Consider the following 20,279-nt stretch of genomic DNA (forward strand, 5'->3'; position numbering starts at 1 on the left):
TTGAGGGCCAGTTTGCTGTCATCCCAAAACCTCTGCATTCCTAAACTTTTGTGTAACATTGCACAGCAGCATGGCCACCAACAACATAAGGAAACAGAGGTGGGGCATGGAACCTTACAGGGCCAGTCATCCCAATATTAAATGATGGGCTTCATATCACATAAGGTAAATGTTTTTAAGCTAAAATCAGAAAACAGTTTTCAATCCTAGGCGTATTGTGGATTATCACTCAGCAGCATTCAGTGATGCATTTGCACTACTGCTTTATTGACACCTGTGTTACATGTGGGCACTGTAATATATGTAATATAAGTATTAAGGGAAGAAGGAAAGTGAGCCTATGGTTGCGTGTGAGAAGAGTGATTACAGTTTAAGCTTAAAATGTTTGGGCTAATTTGTTAGCTGCCACTGTTTGAACATTGAAAGGAAAATGCACCCGATCCAAAAATAATAACCACTAATCGACTAAAGACATTTGATCCTGTTTCTCAAGAGACAGTATGGAGTTCAGTTCCATTCGGCTACAATAGCTTGAGTGAAGTTCGCCAAGCAAAGTGGATATTAAATGCAGAAGAATTCAACCTGAGAGTTCTTACCACGCCCTGAAGTATGCTGGAAAATTACAGCCTGGTCTCACAGAATTCCATGAAATGATCACAAACTGTTAACACGGTTTTTGTGGTTTCTGTGCCGTGGCATGGAATGTGTGAAAACAATGCCATTGTAAAGTCAATGAGAGGATGACGTAGCATTAGGAGTGACTACGGTAGCAAGTAGTATGAAAGCCCGAAAATCCGGGTGTACGGAGGTTGGTCGGGGTGGTGGATGGGTCAAACACAGGACTTTTACCCAGGAGACCGGGGATCGTGTCCCGCATGTCACGTTTCCTAAACTCAACTGTAACCGTCCCATTCTTCTTTTCCTAAACCCAACCGTCCCGTTGTTGTCCTGCGTCCCGTTATTGTTTTCCTAAACCCAACCGTTTATTGTTTTCCTAAACCCAACCATCCCGTTCTTCTTTTCCTAAACTTCTTGTTCCACGTGTCATGGAAACGTAAGCCCACCCACGACCTTTTCCTTAACTTAAGGGGCCGTGTTCATTTCTCGGAATTCTTCCGTGGTCCCATCACGGAATTCTTTGCGATTCCGTGAAACTGCCACAGATTTTGAGTTAAGGGGCCGTGTTCATTTAAAACGTCACACAATTACAACAAATCAAACTAACTATATATATATATATATATATATATATATATATATATATATAGAACTAGAGAACTATAGAGCATATGAAAATGTTAACACGTTTTAAATCATGTTTATACTGTAAGTAATTCTCATAGAAATAGAAAAAAATGTGAAGTATGAAGCTGATAAAATAATAAGAACTATGCAGTTTGAGCTGTTAAAGAGGGCCCAGTGTCTCCAGGATCCCAAACACAGCATCAGTGTTACACATAACATACAATACAGCATACTGTTTAAAATTCTGACCCCATGTGCAGCTTTGGTTCTGATGTGGGTCTTCCTCTTTAAGCGACTAACCTCAGTTTGTGGACCATCCATATATAGTTACACATGGAGGTCCAGCCTATCTGTTGTCTCTGCTGTGTTTATTTTATGTCCTGTGTTGCTTTGCTAGCGTCATTGATAAACCAAATCGTTAGGAACAGCAACATGTCACCGCCACTCGGACTGACTGCTAGTTTGGGTGGTGTCATGTACTTCAGTCTGTGGCCCAACAGGAACATTAGCTCTCCAAGCCAACCAGAGGTGGAAAGTAACAAATTACATTTACTCACGTCACTGTAATTGAGTAGTTTTTGGTGTACTTTTACTTTTTAAAGTAGTTTTTAAAATCTGTACTTTTACTTTTACTTAAGTATGCCTCTGTATAGAGAACTGTGTGGACATAGAGTAGGGGACAAACAATGATTCAGTTTGCATTGCATAATAAGCCTTAAAATGTCCTGACTTGGAGCCAAATATTTTATTTGCAATGACCAAATGCAGCACTTATACTACACATTACATTACAGTGCTCTACGTATCCATGGCTACAAGAAACACAGCTATAACCAAAGAAAGAAAACAAAACCTTTTTAGCTCTGAGCCAATAAAACTCAAGAACCCTGAGAAGTGTGCAGTACTCTTGAAGAAATATGACATGTATCTCAGTGTCTGCAAAAAGAAATAAAATAGTTGAAGTGATGATGTGACCAAGTGCTATGAGGTTATTGAAAGAGCATCATCCAGTATTTACAGGTTTAGGTCATGCTAATAGACAGAACATTTCAAAAAAAAAATGCTAAAGCAATCAGCATTACTAGCAAACAACAATTTCTCCAAAACAATAAATGGGGTTATTTTTATATAGCAGCAAAAATGAAATGAAATAAATAAAAAAGAAAGCCTTTTTACTGACACCAGGATAGGTTGGTATTAGTGTTAGAAAGGGTAAAATCAAAATGTTCCTCTGGCAGAAAAGCTGCTGATTACATTTGGTCTTAAATTACTCTCTATTGTCTATAATTATGGTGCAATTAGACAGCAACAATAAAGTATATTATAGCACATTGCAAGTCAATAAGCAACCATTAATGCATGGGGGTTAAAAAGTCCATTTGTTTGTCTCTATTTGCTGTAGATGTCTAAATTATCTGAAATCTTAATGACAGGCTCTCTGGCTGCAAAACACTCTTTGCTACATTCCAATGTATGTAACGTACTCTATCAACAAGTTGTCTCCTCACACATCACCACATTGTGTTCCAGTCAATGCTTTCACCATAGCAAAGGCCACAGACAAAGCTTTTTTAAGGAGACACTTCCTGACTCAACAGCTGCTAACTGACCGCCTTCATAAGCACTGTTAAATACGAACGCTGCTGATCCGTCAAGGCTCCAAGCTGCATGGACAGAGAGTCACATTCCCTCACGCCTTCACTATGGGGACAGAAGTGTGACCCAGACCTTCCTCCACAGCGCTGCACAGGAATGTGTGGCTAGTCCACACAGCATCCTGGGATGGGAGAAAAACGTGCTCTGGTTTATTGTCATTTCTTTAAACCGATCACAATTGACTTGGGCGGCGTTAAGCGCCGGATGGAGCAGTGGTGCCTCTGCAAAATAGCCTTTACTTGTTTTTTGAATTCTGACTTTAATCTCAAAACGTTTTTTTCACATGTGGCCCTAATCCTCTTCTGTACATTTTCATAGGTTCACACAAACTATTATTTCATCAGCTTGATACTTCATGACATTTCCTAATTCTATGACCATCACTTACAAACACAGACCGATGTCACATACCACAGAATGTATAGCCTAGATGGTCTTTTATACAAATACACAAAACAGAAAAAGCAAGGAACAGCCTCTGTTTATTCATGACAACATGACTGATCACAATTTACAAACTGTAACTATCTATCTAATCTAAATCCAAACCTAAAACCACCGGTTCAAATTATTAAAAAAATATAAATCCAGGTTCACAGAATTAAAATGCAAAGCCTGCCGGCACAAATAATGCCCATAGCCTGCAGTATCACCGAGTCACTTATCATTTCCCTCTGCATCAGCTATCAGCATACTAATGTATCTGTAGACAGACAGGCTGGCTGAAAGGAGGGCGGCCCTTCAGCTCAATCTGATGATAAATACCCCCCTTCATGTATGAATGATGACACATATTCAAAGAATCCCATCCCTCCCCTGCCCTCCATTGTATTGTCCCATTCAGCCTGGCACAGTGAAATGAAGGCAAAGAGCGGTTGTCTTACAGCATAACTCCTGTCATAACAGCCCCCCCCCCCACACACACACACACACACACACTGCATTCAGCAGGTGTGTCGCCACTCATCCTTTGCTGAAAACTTTACACACGGGCGGTGTTGTAAAGCTGCTCTGGAGCTCCACATGCTGCACTGAGTACATTTACATGCACACTAATATTCCGCTATTATTCCGAATATGGCAATATTCCGAAATTGATGAAGGCTACATGTACATTGCTTGAGCCAAAAGTGTTTTTAGCTCCAGTAGAAGAACTAATCTGCATTTAAACTAACACGCCCAAACCTCATATCTCATCAACATTCTCGTATGCTGGACATAAACAGGAGGCTACATGTATACTCCGCCCGTTGCTGGTAGTTGCCATGGTAACGTTAGTAGCTTAGTCTCAGAGAACGAGACGCCATGACCCAATCAGAGGGCGAAACATTGGCGTCAGTGTTGGTGTTGCCAAGGGTCTCCGCTTGCGGCCGTTGAGACTGCAACACAACTCTGCAGATTCCAAACCAAAACGGGTCAGAGCAGGGGGAATGAGAGGTGTAAACGTAGCAAAAGATATTCCTTTTTAACCAAAATGTAGCAATGTAAATGTAGCCTCAGGTCATGTAAACAGCATGTTTGATTTGGATATTCCAAATAAGGCCTTTATTTCAGAATTTAGCATTTTCCAATTAGGACTTGTGGGATATGCTGGTATTATTCTGGTTTTAGAGGCATTCTTTGGATATGTATACAGCACATTCGGAATATGCGTCTCAAATGGGGTTGTTACTGCAGTTTTACGGTCAGCTCTGTTCGATGCTACGGTTGTTGTACACAAACCAACAAGCCAACAGTTCAATTGAGTCCGGCTGCGGTAGAGATGCATGCTCAAAAGAAAAGAAACACAGCAACTTTTAAACTTTATGGAAGATTTGGATATCAACAGGTTTTAGGATATGCCCAAATATTGCAATGCCGACCTTTTCAAGAAGCAAATCCTGTTTCGCACGGCTGCATGTAAATGGGATTATTAGTGGACTATTAACTTTTATTAGCCATGTGAACAACTTAGTCAGAATATTGTCTTTTTTTAAATAAGTGCAAAAATGCGTAATATTATTACATTATATGGAGGGCTTTCAAAATTGCTTTGTTTCATTTATCATTTATGCTCTTAAGGCAGAAAACACAACAGCAAATCATGAAAACACAACGGCAAATAGGAAACACAACGGCAAATAGGAAAACACGACAGCAGATAGAAAAACACGACAGCAAATGGGAAAACACGACAGCAAATAGGAAAACACGACAGCAAATATGAAAACACTTCAATAAATCATAAAACACAACAGTAAAATACGAAAACACGACAGCAAATAGGAAAACACGACAGCAAATAGGAAAACCACGACAGCATTAACTTCTACCAGAAAAGGTAGGGCCTATCTAGCAGAGGACGGACTCCCTCCTGATTGGACAGACGGACTGTCTGTCTTTTAACAGGAAGGAGAGGTGAAAAACACGGAAAAGCGCCTACTTTTAACAGAGAGATAGTCCGTCTGTCCAATCAGGAGGCTCTGTCCTCTGCTAGATAGACCCTACCTTTTCTGGTAGAAGTTAATGCCGTTTTGGTTTCCTATTTGCTGTCGTGTTTTCATATTTGCTGTCGTGTTTTCATATTTGCTGTCGTGTTTTCGTATTTGCTGTCGTGTTTTCATATTTGCTGTCGTGTTTTCGTATTTGCTGTCGTGTTTTCGTATTTGCTGTCGTGTTTTCATATTTGCTGTCGTGTTTTCATGTTTGCTGTCGTGTTTTCCTATTTGCTGTCGTGTTTTCCTATTTGCTGTCGTGTTTTCCTATTTGCTGTCGTGTTTTCCTATTTGCTGTCGTGTTTTCCTATTTGCTGTCGTGTTTTCATGTTTGCTGTCGTGTTTTCATATTTGCTGTCGTGTTTTCCTATTTGCCGTTGTGTTTTATGATTTGCTGTTGCGTTTTTCTATTTGCTGTTGTGATTTGCACTTCAGGGCCACCGTAGATCACCTTTTACTTCCGTTATTTCCTTCCATGCAATGTAGCAATTAAAAAGACTAAGGCGCAGTGCTCACTCCACATAAAAAACTGCATTACATCCCTTCCAGCTCACAGGAAGGGCAAAACAGCATCACCGATCGGTTTTAACCGAATATTATCAGTTAAAAACACCAAAACCGTCAGCCTAATAGCATGTCGTTCACTAAGCGCCTTGGCTACCAACAACCTCGAATCGAAAATCGTACGGATCGTGATTTTTTTGTGACGATTCTTTTCCCCAGATTTAATATTTCTTATGTATTTATTTTCACCAATAATTCACCTGGATATTTTCTGTTTATACGTTATCGCCCGACGGCGACAACATCATATACGTTATAATGGCTAAGCCTAAAAACTTAAAGCCACTGAGGGGCTGATATACGGACTTGAAACTAACAGTCTATGGCTAGTAAACTAGCTGACGATCTCTCTTCTACCTTACACCGCTCCGTAGCCTACGGTTGAAATCACAGACTCCAATAGTCATCGCTGCGTTTTGATGGACATTTATTGATCACAATGCTCTTCGACTCAACGTGCAAGAATCCATGTGTCCATTAAGCTCCATCAACAAACATTTCAACATCCACGTGAGTTGCGGTGTGTAGCGATTTGATGCGGTCAAAAACTATTTGTGCTCCTCCGATTAACAGCATCCCCTGTTACCTGTTGAAAGGTTCCTACCTAAATAGACATCACTCAAAAGCACACTAGTGACACCAGTGGACAATTTGTGTCCTACACCCATAACACAAGAAAAATGGCTCTTACATCTGTTTCAAGCAGAACAGAATAAATGTCAGACTGACATGTGATGTGCATTATTTGTAGAAATGTCTCACGATACATTGTCTCTAGCAGTGTATTATTCAACTTTTGATTGTCTTAAAGAAGAAAATTACAATACTCAATACTATGGAATCACAATACATCTAGCAGCACAATAAATTAAAATGGCAATACAAATCCAATCGGCACCCATGTATCGTAAAGAATCAAATCGAATCAAAAGTATATGGCCCCAGCCCTAGGGGAACCACTGCTATTACAGTATGGCTGATGTTAGGGAAATATAGTGGTTGTGGAAAATACACTATGGAGAGGTGTGGTTAAGGTTAGGCAACTACGCCGCCTAGTTTCTAAAGTAAAAGTAATGAGGGAACAGAGAACTGGAGAGTCCGAAATGAATGCAATGGCAACAGAAATGCCAAATGCATTGTTCCATGAACAAAACTAGCCACAACATCTTGCTGTAACTCTGGTGTGACCCAGCACTGGTTGCTTAATGTTGGTGTGCCACCAGAGGCAGTAGCTGCTAATTGGTGTTTGACTGAACAAGAAATATGTGCAGAAATCCAATTTGTGCTACGACGTACAGAAGTCTTGTAAAAGAAATGGTTTTCATCACAGTTGACTGACATAAGGCTAAAGATGACAAGGCTTCAGCAGGTCTTTGACAAAGGCTGACATACATTATGAATCAGATAGGCTTTGCAAAAGCCAGAACAATCCCTGGATGGATTTTCTTTGCAGCTGCTGAATCAGAGAGGCACCTTGATGAGCAGTTGCCTTGACAATGCGGGGAGCCTGTAAATGGCCCCTAAAGGCAGCATATCACTGACTGCTTCACAGCAAAAGATTCCTTCAAAGGAATGTTCACATCTCTTTTTTTATGAACAGCTATAAATTGCTTCCTGTAGCTAACAGTTAAAGACAGGGTTGGTAATTTGTAACATCGGTCTGGATCGATATATCGATTAAAAAAATCCACGACCCAATATTATCGATGCAAAGTGAAAATATCGATACATACCGTCTGTAAGATTCCCCTTTATTTTAGATTCCCACTTTATATTTATTCTTTAATTAAAAATAATGTTTTTTTTTATTTAAATGCCTGGAAGAGCTCAGAAACAAAATCATATTTAGTTTCTTTTTAGAGTTGATATAAATGTAACTGTTAAATTGGCATATGATATCGTCTCGATCACAGGTTCCTGAATGAAATTGAATCGAAATCGTACCTTGACAGATTTTAAAGCAACACTAGAGAACTTTTCCCGCTTCGGTCCCCCTACAGGTTGGAAGCGGAATTGTCCATTACATTACATTATGCAAGTTTGCCAGATCGGGTAGCGGATCTGTAGTTCGAATGAACTGGACAATGTAATGTAATGGACAATTCCGCATCCGTTGCTTTAAGATATCAGTAAATATCCTATCGTTGTCCAAAGAATCAATATAATATTGTATTGTGATAAAACCTGTGATTTATCACCCTTAGTTGGTAATGTTGAAAAGCTAGCAAAGTTTGAAAGTAGTATCTCCTCGGGGCTCTGTCTAAGTCTAAAGCGTGTTTTGTTTAAAAGATATCCAAAGGAAAACCCCTTTCCCTCTCAAAATTCCGACCATCCATGAATGTGTCTCAGTAGAACCCGACAACATATGTAAAAATCTCCAGATTTAGGCCGGATATCCGTTGCCTTGGGTTTCCTTTGTGTTGGCGTTCTAAACTCTGGTGGATTTCTGAGGACTATGGTTAATGCTCCTCAGATCTCTGCAGGGTAAATCCAGACAGCTAGCTAGACTATCTGTCCAATCTGAGTTTTCTGTTGCACGACTAAAACAACTTTTGAACGTACACACGTTCCACCAAAACAAGTTCCTTCCCAATGCTATTTTGCAGAGGCACCGTGGCTCCGTCCGACACTTAGCGCCGCCCAAGACGATTGTGATTGGTTTAAAGAAATGCCATTAAACCACAGCACGTTTTCCTCCCATCCCCATTTTTATATGTATTGTATACACGTGTTCCCTTAGGGAAATGGTGTATTATCTGATTCAACTGTTTTTCTATTTAAAAATAATAAATTATCGAAGGAATTTAAACTTCCTTTTTGTTATGTTTTTTGTCATTATAACATAAAAGACATTTAGGAGCTATTCCTGCTTCTGGCCATGGTTGTGTTTGTTAATTTGAGATGTAAGAATTGCAGATGGAGTGAAAAATTAGCCCAAAGTGAGTAATAATGTGACAGGAGCAAAAACGCTGTTTTCACAGGGTTAATTGTGAAAATATAAGGACAAGACAATAAAAAACAATAAAAAAAATACTAAAAAAATTCAGTTTTTGCAATGTCAATCCACAAAGAGCAAGACGTCAGAGGGATTAAGTTCCACACAGACACCAGTTATACATGTCACGCTAAATAACTGAAGCAGGGAAAATAAAATGGTAGAACATATTTTAAACTCTGCTTTTGAAGCTTGTGGAAGACGGAGGGGACTTTGAATTCCTACATCAAAGAGGGAAGGAGTACAGTGCAATGCTCCCTTCATAAGGCAACTAAATTGCCAGTTTTAATGGCAACCTCAGTTTGATCTCCATCCAGCTGTGGTAAGAAAGGTTTCAAATAGACATCAGACATCAGATTGAAAGTGTGTGTAAGCATATATTTTCCCTGTGTTTCGTCTTCAGTAAATGTTTTGTGTTTTAGAGAGAACCCAACAGTTCCCTGAGCTCCTTGAAGTATTCATCAGAAAGACAAGAACACACAGAGCCTGAGTGCTAATCAATTAATACATGCGACCTCGCACAATAACCTGGCAAACAAGCTCAAATCTGGAGCGCAAACTACACAATGGCGGGATTAGCTCCATTAGCGCAGGAATCTCAGAGGCAATTAACCTGCCGCAAGCAAAGCCCTCTCTCAGATTCCATTATGTGGCGGCAGAGCGCGCGGGGGGTGAGTGACGGAAGAGTAAGCTCTCAATGCTGGGGGTCAAAAGCAGCATGTGATTGGTATGGAAAGCAGTGATGAGGTGAGGACCTATTCCAACAGCTAACGCTGGCCTGCATAAACCTAGTGGGAGAGGGAAGTTCCACCGCTCTACACGGTCATGTCCCATGCTTTCTCTTTGTTTCTTTAAAGCACTACCACTGAGGGCTACTGGCACTGGAATAAGGGGGAACAACTAGATTTTTTGTTTTCTTTCAGGTGTCAACACGCCTGTTGATGTGCATAAGAAACTGTGTAGAATAATACATTTAAAAGACATGTTTGATGTGCACATAAGCACGGGGTCTGTGGTTATTTTACAACATTCTGAGGCTTGTTGCACAAAATGTAATCAGCGGATCTGCCATGCGTAATTGTGCCTTGACAGCGCGCAGCATCACTCCAGTTAGAGACTGCAGTATAGTACCAGAGTACACGAGTGTTGAAATGTTAAAAGAACCCTTCCCAGCGCCTGCAAGCCATTATAGCGATAACTACCAAAACAGCCCAAATTCGGTTGGAGCATGCAGTCTCCTTAACAGAATATTCCAAACGTTTACCATTCCCATTTTTACTTTGACCTGAACTACCGAAACAATAAGAAAGTAAAGCTGCATCAGAACCACTGATCTGGAAAGGAATAGGGTCTGTTGGTCAACTTCTTCAGAGTACAGGGAAGTATCATTCTGTCCACAGCAATATCATTCAGACAAGATATACTATGATACACATGATGGGAAATGTGTCTTCTTTCCCACATTTAGTCACACATTTGACAAATTATTATTATTAAAAAGAAAAGAAGCAAAACAAGTTAACTAAGAAGGAAAAAGCTCAAATGTTTTGGAGCCAGAAAACATGCTTATGTTCGGGTCTTAAGACTATTGTTATCACGTTCCCGTTCCCAGTTGGCCTGGGTACCAGTTTAGTATGGTTAGAGAGTGAAAACGTGAGAAGATGATGTGTTTTTTAAAAGGGTGTCCCCATTAGAATATTTATATTCATATACTCAGAATTGTAACTTGACATCATTGTATTTGTCCCTGTATTTTGCCATGTGCATGAAACATACTGTGAAGACAAATCTCCCTCATGGGACAATAAATATATATATATAAATATATATATATATATATATATATATATATATATATATATATATATATCTATATATATATCACAACAATAGCAATTATAATGACAAAGCCTTGCAGAAGTAACAAGTAAAGTCAACACAGCTGGACTTCTGTTTGGTGTTAGGATTTACTAGAGCACCACAAACACAAATCATCATACAGTTCTTTAGGGGGAAAACAATTGAAAAACTATCCATGTCCATCACATGACATCAAACTCTTGTGATATTTACAATACAAGTATAGCCTCATGTTAATTATTAACAGTAACCGGTATTTTGGAGCAGGTAAATTCCTTCGATACGAAAGGACGCATGGTGAAATGAGATGTAGGGACATGTTGGACAGCCAGGTTTGATAAAATGGTGGCTTCTCTAAACTAACAATTTAGCGGCTGCAGAGGACTGTGGGATTAGCTGCTGATGATAGCGTGGTTGAAAGACATAAGCCCAGCTGCCTGACATGTTAGCACTCCCCAAAGACCGGCCAGTTCTCTGCTCAACTACTTCAGACATAGGCGTAATTTACACACACACACACACACACACACACACACACACACACACACACACACACTTGCACCATAACTTGATGCAGAAAAGGCAAAAATTGTTGCCGAAAAATTCGCCACAATGCAGAAAATAAAGTGTTGTGCTCAAAATTTCTATTTTGCTCAAAGGTGGAGCTCTCAACCCCCTACGATCTCAACCCATTCCCCCCTCCCCCACCCAAAAAAGGTTGAACTCAAAAGTTACGCCTATGACTTCAGACAAGTTGTTCAGTGATTTGTGACCAGAACACATCACTCCAAGGAAGCTGACCCGTACGGCGCTGTTGGCCTACTGCTAACTTCTTCTTCCGTTTGTTGAACTGAATACGTAAAATATAATCAGAACTGATTATGTGCTTGCGTGAGTTTCAAAATACTACAGCTGGTTTTAGTGCAGATTTCTGTACAAATCGGTGGCTAAGATTCAATTTCTTTCTTTCGTTTGAATTTCTTCCATTCAGTTTGAAAGTAAAATATGAACTATGATATTCTAAAACGTCTGTAAAACTCTCTGTTAAAGAACACATTTTCTCCTAGGAAACCCTATTTGGCTTCAATTTTTCTCAGTTATAAAAAAAAAAAAACTAAACCAACAAAATTGTACTGTAAACAAACAAAAGACTTGTAGTGATGGAAAGTAACATTGGCCGAGAACATACATTATCTCAAGTACCGTACTCACATCCAATTTTGAGGTACCATACTTGCACTCCACTACTACTTGATGTGACAGCTGCAGTTCCTAGTTGATCAATGCATCAGTAATAATACATCTATAATATAATATAAACAAGACATTAGAAGATGCCACCTTGGACTCTGGGAAAGTCTGATGGACATGTTTCACTCTTCTCTGACACTGTACAGACGGGCAGACTAAATTTTTCCATTTTCTTTTCACACTTAGTAAAGTTAGTTACTTTTATGAACTTGTAGAGTTCCATATTACTTCATCATCTTGATTTTTGCTTACAGGCTTCATGTAATGTGGATCTTACGCATTTGTGGATTGTGTCAATTTTCCCTGAAGCACTTACTTAGAAAAATGTCTCAACAAATAAGATGAATTTCATAACTTTTAACTGCAAGGCTTTGTTAATGAATATCTGTTTCAGTTGAACTCTCAAAGTGGAGGCTGGGTGAAACGTGCAGGAGGTTAAAAGCATCAAAGATGGACAGCAAGTAGAACGCTCAAAAGTTTCACTCCTGCAGGCAAACTGAAGTCTTCGGTGCACTTTGTCTTGTTTGGCCATTTTTTTCTCTCTGTCTCCTTCGCTTGCTATTTGTGTGAGTGTGCATGTGTGTGTAGAGTGCACAGACCCGCATCTGTAGCCAATAACTCACTTTAGTTGTTCAGTGCAATCCATGAATCCTACAATTAAACCTTTGACATCATGATATTCAGAGAGGCCTTAAATTGATACTTCAGAGCCACAAAGTTATAAAAAAAAAAAAAAACAATGTCTCAGAAGGCACATGATCAGGTGGCCACGTTCAGCATGAAAACTTCACAAGTTGCTGAAAGGCAAGTGCTTACCTGTCAAGCTCCATGGAGAAAAATAAAAAGAGTATCCTGAGAATTAGTGCTGTTCCTCAGAGGTATAACTGAGCAATTCCCCTACAAAGCCTGTAAAACAACCCTCCTGCAAGCCGACGGACTGCTGAGCCTGGGGGAGGTGTGCAGCTGCTCAGGTCAGCCACAGGTAGAGGCTTCAGAGCTCTGCAGCAGCGTGATTGATCTGAACACAGATCAGCTCCGTTCGAAGGGTAGCGCGGGTCAGAGCTGCTGATCTCTCCTGGGAGTGAAGAGCAGTGAACAGCCTGCAGCACTGTGAGCAGGGCCGGCCGGCCAGCCAGCCAGCCAGCCAGTCAGCCAGCAGCCAATGTCTACGTGCATGATGTCACAGGTGTTGGGTTTCAGCTGGAGGCTGAGAGGCGGGCTCTACTCCGGTGGGAAGCTATGCGGAGGGTTTGACCCATGCAGCGCAGGTGAGACAGACTCCTCCTCCATGCTTTACCTGGCGTCAGCAGAGGGGAGCACAGAGGAGGGGGGGGGGGCTTCTTTGTTTGTTTGCTTGGAAACAGTCAGTGTTTAATGGGTCAGATGGGGCATTTAGAGCCATTAGCACCAAAAAGCCTTTGACAACAAGGTCAATAACAGGACACACAACACAGCGTCTTCACAGCAGGGGCGGGTCTAGAGGCCCCCCCCCCCGAAATATGATTGGCCCCCACTGGTCCAAAAATGCAACAAAAAACGTTTTTAAATAAGTAAGTAAGTAAAATGTATTTATATAGGGCTTTTCATAGATAAAAATCACTAAGTGCTATATGATACACATATATTAAACACAGTGCACAATAAGAATCACAAGGTAAAACATAAAAAGTTAAATAAAGTGCGGACAGACGCCAAACACCTGTTTAAATAAATATAACGTAACGTACTAATGTCCATTCAAGACTTAAGGAGCTCCTACTGTGAGTTACATAACACGGTCTTGTGGAGAAAATGAGTGGAACTTATACTTCTGGAACCAGGGGCACCTGAAAGCTCATCACACTTCCCAACATATAGTATATAAGTGAAATTTTTCTCCAATTCAAACATGACCTCATGCTTTATGTTGGACCACGACAACAGAGCTGGAAAATCCTCCTGCTTCCCTGAAGTCACTGGTGTGACAACATTTTGTATGCCAAACAACGAATGGTACAGGGTATGGGCACCGACGGGACTTCATGGTGCATTCAGGTACACATTGTTAATTTATGGTGCATTCAGGTGTACCTTGTAAACTCATAGTGCATTCAGGTGCACCTCATTAATACATTTTGTGTGCCTAGGAGACTTTTTTGGCATGTTATCGAGTATCGTTACCGTGACAACTTTAGTAGTACTTTCTTAATAAAGGCTGAAATTGCCCGCTAATTTGGCAACTGCTCTGGCTTGTTTGATATCATTGATATCAAGATATCATTATCGCAGAAATACCCTAAAATATTGTGATATTATTTTAGGGCCATATCACCCACCTTTATGGACTGGAAAAATATTGCCAGTGAACATAATAGAGCCAGCAATGACTTATTCTCAGACAAATATACAAATAATGTGTAAACATAATTTCTGAGACACACAAAATATACCACTGCAGTCATAAATAAAGGGAGAAAGAGAAACTAAATAAAACTTAAACTTACATAAAACAAAGAAATTGGTCTCTTCTTCCAAACTCTTTAATAATCATCCAATAAAAATAAGGCCTTACTGTTACTATGGCTGATGCAACAGGTAGGTTTAGCAAATGTGTTTTCTTTCATGAGAAACTACGACCGTAATGTCGGTTTGTACCAAACAGCAACAGACCATCTTTCCATATACATAAGGAGTACATATTATTACACTGCAACCTGTTTTAATAAAGAAAAGTAAATCAATCACACAAAATAAAGATTCCAACTCAAAGAATCTAGAGATGTCCATGCAAAATCTCCCAATTCAAGATCTTGTTCCAAATCCAGATCACCGCACATTTCTGTCTGTCTGATTCCATCCCATAACCATAGCTAAAACTCGCACAAACTTATGAACTCCCAAAACTTTTTTCAGTTTACACAGTGGGTTATAATGGCTTTTTTAATGGTCACAACCTTTCCTTCACAAATGGAGCAGCATGTAAGTTGTCAAATCCAGCAGGAAAAGAAAAATACACTGAGTTTGGAGTCACAGAGGTTTTCTCACAAGAACAGAGCTCAAAAGCAAAGAACAAAAGAGGCACAGTATGGGCACATATTTTCCTGACAATTAAATATCCACAGCTTACAAAATAAATCAGCTATAATTACTTCCATTAACTTGGAATGTGAGAGGCGGAGATCAAGATAGGAACTACAATTATTTTCTACCTTGTGTCTTAACCACAAATGCAAGATAAAATCCCAACAAAAAGGGCAGAATACAAAACAAACTATATGCCTATTTGATCACCATGGAAGTAGACATTATTATCTGAAATATGTGCATACAATGCATGTTTTATCCAGAGTTATTGTAAAGTCATCACGTGTAGACTGACACCCAATAATTACAAAGTCATATTCATACGAACTGAACCATTAATAAATAACTGTGGTGACAGTCAAAGCATGTCATCATTTCACATTAGGTCAATACTACTACGCTGTAAATGGTTATTGATGATTTGATTTTAGGTTATTATTGGTTAACAGAGGTGTCAAGTAACGAAGTACAAATACTTTGTTACCTTACTTAAGTAGAAATCTTGGGTCTCTATACTTTACTGGAGTAATTATTTGACAGCAGACTTTTTACTTCTACCCCTTACATTTTCATGCAATTATCTGTACTTTCTACTCCTTACATTTAAAAAATAGCCTCGTTACTCCTATATAGACAACCATATGAGGGTAATTGTTACTAAGCCTGCTCTGGGTACACCCATTTTCTTGTCCAGTTTTGTTATCTTACATCCGTTGCCCTCACAGATTCCTGTGGCTAAGCTGGGATGTACATTTACATTCCAATAAAGGCTATTGATAACATGCCTCTGAAGTTTGACAAAACTTATAGGCAACTTGTCATCATATCTTCCGCTCCATGAAACACATGCTAATGCTCAGTAGTACACATATATGGTTCTTTAATATATTTGCGTTGTACTAAAATGCGTTCATTTTCAATGGGCATAAATGCGGCTGAAACAGGTGCATCCCAAATTTGTCAACATTAACATTTTAATGTAACATTATAGTCATTATGGCCTTCAGAAAAAAATTTTTTTTTGTGGAGGTGGGGTAGTGCACTATAGGCCCCTCTGGCGTGGCCTAAGCTTTTGTCCTTAATGGCATTTTTTTTACTTTTATACTTTAAGTAGTTTTGAAATCAGTACTTTCACACTTTTACTTGAATAAAAAGCTTGAGTTGATACTTCAGCTTCTACAGAAGTCTTTTTAAACCCTAGTATCTATACTTCTACCTGAGTAATGAATGTGAATACTGTGATATTAACAGTAACTGACTATTGAGTATTGGGTAATTAATGTTACACATAGGTATTTGGCTATCTATAGTTAATAGGTAAATTGTTAATAATAATTGAGTGATCAGTTAGATTACTTTTAGTTGTAAAAGATAAATAGGATTGGTATGGGGGGGCCATGCCAGTCCAAATGAGCTTTTTGCGCACCCCATTAATTTAATATTTATTATATAATTGTGCCCCCTCTGATGAAAATGATGAAATATTTTATATTATGTATGTAAATAAATCATACTTATTTTTGATTAAGGATTGAAAATAGTCTAATTGAAAAAATAGCCTAAACATTTAACGTTTTATTTTACATTTAAGTCATGTTTTCTCATGTAAAATGACAATTCTGTAAGCCCATTACAAATAATTACTGTGCACAGTCGGTGAAAACAACAAAGCAAAATGATGCGATTGACGCAGGTAGGTGGGACTATGTGTGTGTGTGTGTGTGTTGGTCCCTTTTACTGTTGGCAGGGAGTAGTGGCAGTGTAGCAGCTGATGACTTAGGTAGAACTAAAGCCAAAAAGTAATATGGATAAAATGGTCTACATCAACATCGCAATGAAGTGTAAGGGGATTAATCGAGTCCCAGTGCCAAGGCAGTTATGAATAAGCTTGCTCCTTCCATTTTAAGGAAGGGAGGAAGGCTTTTAACACAGCAGGACCCTGTTCAATACAAACAAGAAAGTCAGTGACATTAAATCCATCTGCAACAAAGAGCATCTCTCTTTGCCTCTGCTGTGGCCGCTTTGACAGGGGGTATCCATTTCGACGTAACATCACAGAGCACATTTTCAAAAGCCTGCCAGCTCATGTTTCTCATAAAGATTTATCATTTCAGCAGAATGAACTCTCGCAATTTCACAGGGTCAAAAGACACATCAAACAAGCCGTAGTTCCCCCTGAAAGTGAGCGGCCACCTGGTAGAGGAAACTGGATGTAATTCCTTTCCCGTCGTTCCATTACAAAGAGCCGCTTGGAGTCTGTGATTAGTGACGTGTGCTGGCTGTTAATAACCTTCTGAAATCATAGATTCAGAAACACAATGCGTCAGGCCGAAATCCAATAATACAGGAAGTGAACTGATCCCTGAACTTCAAGAAATTGGTTAGAGAGTCTTGAGTTTGCTGTGGTGCAGGACGCATCACTCTTCTCCTCCAGGAACACCCCCTTTAGGGGCGGGCTGCTCGTAGGAGACTTCTGACGGCATTTCAAGAACACACACACACACACACACACACACACACACACACACACACACACACACTCTCTCTTCTCTAAAACATCTACGATCTCGTAAAATAAGCACATTATTCATATAATGAGAGACTGCTCCACATGAAGCTCTGACAAGTAAATTTGTAAGTGGAAAGTTCTTTGTGTAAACCCCAGAACTGACTGAAAAAAAATGATCAGTCTCCATTCTGCTTAAAGGGTTAACCCCACCTACTCCATGTGATTATTGGTCAGTATTAAACTTGCAGACAATATTTCATTGGTTGATATATTGTATAAAATGCAGTTTTTTGTTTGTTTGCAGGGTTTACTGCACTTTTCTTATTGTAGTCATATTCTTTGTATGACTGTTGCTGTGTAAAATGTTTCAGGTTGAAAATAATCAGTTAAACTGTGTCTTTTGAAACCTTGGCTGTCCAAATGAAGCTTCATTACTGAACCATTAGTTGTATTAGTTGACAGCTAGATGGCGCTCTTGGTTTAAAGAAAAAGACTGAAGGAATGGCAATTCAGTGTGCTTTAAACCCTTTGTTGAACAGAGAGCGCCATCTAGTGGGCTCAGAGAATGAAGATAATGGTTCATAGAGCTTTTTTTGGACATCACTATTAAGGAGTTAATATTGCATGCAAATATATAAAGGTCAATAACATTATCATTAAAAATAATCACCTCATTCCCGAATAAACTAACCAAACTAGAGCTAGACTTTAAGCTATCTTTTTGCATATATCAGTATCTAGTTTATAAGCGGCCAATAAGTAATAGAAATGCCAAACTAGGTCTGAGGTAATTTAGAAAGTGTCTTAATTACAGAGTTTGTCCACCAGAGAGCATGGCAAGTTTATTTTTACAATTTAAAATGTCCGGCTTAGTACGCATCTTGAAAAATCAGAAAATCAAAGGGATCTGGATCTCTAAGATTGTTTATGTTAAAAAAGTACTCTGTGACAATATACCATATATTTTAGATATCAGCCTTAAAAATCCAGTACAGGTCGGGTTATACACCAAACTGCCACCAAACAAGTCAAATCAATACAAAACATTTAAAACAAATAATCAAGATTCTCCTGATTGACAGGTCCTAAAGCATCCCCTGCTTTATTGCCAATTTTAAAATAAATGGGACCATTTACTAAATGAACATCAGGATGTATTGAAGGAGACTTGAAACCAGCGATTGAGACCATAGATGAAAATGTTTACTGAGGTAATAAATCAATTGAGAAGTTTTCCCATAAACCTCTACAGAAACAGACTTCTTATTGGAGCCAGTGAAGTCGCCCCGTGCTGGATATTAGATAGAATGCAGCATTGGCTTCACTTTTCAGACCCGGAAGTTGCTGTTGGGTGTACTCCACCATAAAAAATATGGTCCTTGGAAATAGGCCCCAATTAAGGGTATGCTGATATTGAATTCTGAAAGGTCTTCGACTACTCCACATTTTAATTGTGATTTTTTTGTGAGTAAAAACTGAATCTGCAATGTTCTCTCTCAGGTAAATGTAGTAGTACAATGTGTTCCATCAAAGTAGACGTAGTAGAAGGCAGTAGTAGGCTATTTAGTGTGGTTGTACATTACATGCTTTGGGGTACAGCTACAAGCAGCAATACCACAGGTTAAGCAGCAGACAGGCACATTTTGAATGGGCACTGTACTAGTGTAGCTAAATGCCAGAGTGAGAAATGAGTTCAAAAAAACTTGAAACACCAGACTGAACCACAGTACTTATCAGGGGAGTGATCTGAAACATTATGTGCTCAACTCTTTTGAATGATGGATGCTGCTTTTGTAATTGAGCATGATTCAGTGGAGTTCTAAGGAGAGGCGAGATTGAAAGTCTGTTCCACTCTGCAAATCTATACATTATGAGGTCCTAGATATGAGATTACTAGCAATAAAAGAGGTATAATCTACTTGCCTCATTTTTATCAAGCTCTTTTGCACTTTATTTTTTAGCTCAAGTGATCGAGACAGGATTTAAAAACAGGCAGTGTAGGGGCCAGTCTAAGTCAAGGTTTTATGGTTCTGTGTTGAATCTACGCCGTAGGTACGCAAGTACATAGGTACCTACTGCGTAGGTATGCGTAGCCTGACGCGCAACTTTCCAGAAATATAAAAATAAAATAAAATAAAAAACTACACATCGCGGCAACGCAGAGTGCAACAACTGGGATTGGTCCTGTTGCCTGGGTTTGGTAGCCTTGCATTTCCCCCCGACTCATTTCCTGGTTCTCCTTCTCCATAAATAACATGAAATCAAGGAGACGGCTAACTTTTCCTGCTACAGATTTCCGACCGTGGTCAGAAAGAACAGGGGAGACACTGTGTTTCTCTGTCTTCACCGCTGGAGTCGGTACTCGCTCCGAAAGCTAATCCTCGTCACTCCCCACGCACACACACCAGCTCTGCTTTTCTATTAAAGAGATACACTAGAACGAACACACCAGTGCACAAGTATAAACCTCACAACGGTGTAGGCCACTTACGTAGGCTAAGACGTAGGCTCTGCGTCGTGCATCCGCACAACCATAAATCCGCCTTAACGTGTAGAGGCAGAGTTTGGGGGCTACAACTGTAAAGGTGCGATCCCACCCATGCTTCAGCCTTGATTTTGGGACCACAAGGAGCAACTGGTCAGCTGACCTGAGTGACCTTGG

General features: G+C 39.6%; 1 protein-coding gene across 13 annotated transcripts in view; it reads right to left on the minus strand.

Annotated features, from left to right (window-relative positions):
* ptprfa (protein tyrosine phosphatase receptor type Fa) overlaps nucleotides 1-13,204 on the minus strand; it is a 300,893-nt gene extending 287,689 nt beyond the window's left edge. For all 13 annotated transcript variants that reach the window (XM_078259537.1, XM_078259540.1, XM_078259541.1 and 10 more), the window contains exon 1: nucleotides 12,862-13,204. The gene's annotated coding sequence lies outside the window, so the exon portion shown is untranslated. The remainder of the gene's footprint in view (nucleotides 1-12,861) is intronic.
* Between the last annotated feature and the right edge of the window lie 7,075 nt (nucleotides 13,205-20,279).

Source organism: Sander vitreus, chromosome 9 (genome assembly GCF_031162955.1).
Source record: "Sander vitreus isolate 19-12246 chromosome 9, sanVit1, whole genome shotgun sequence".
NCBI classification, from domain to species: domain Eukaryota; kingdom Metazoa; phylum Chordata; class Actinopteri; order Perciformes; family Percidae; genus Sander; species Sander vitreus.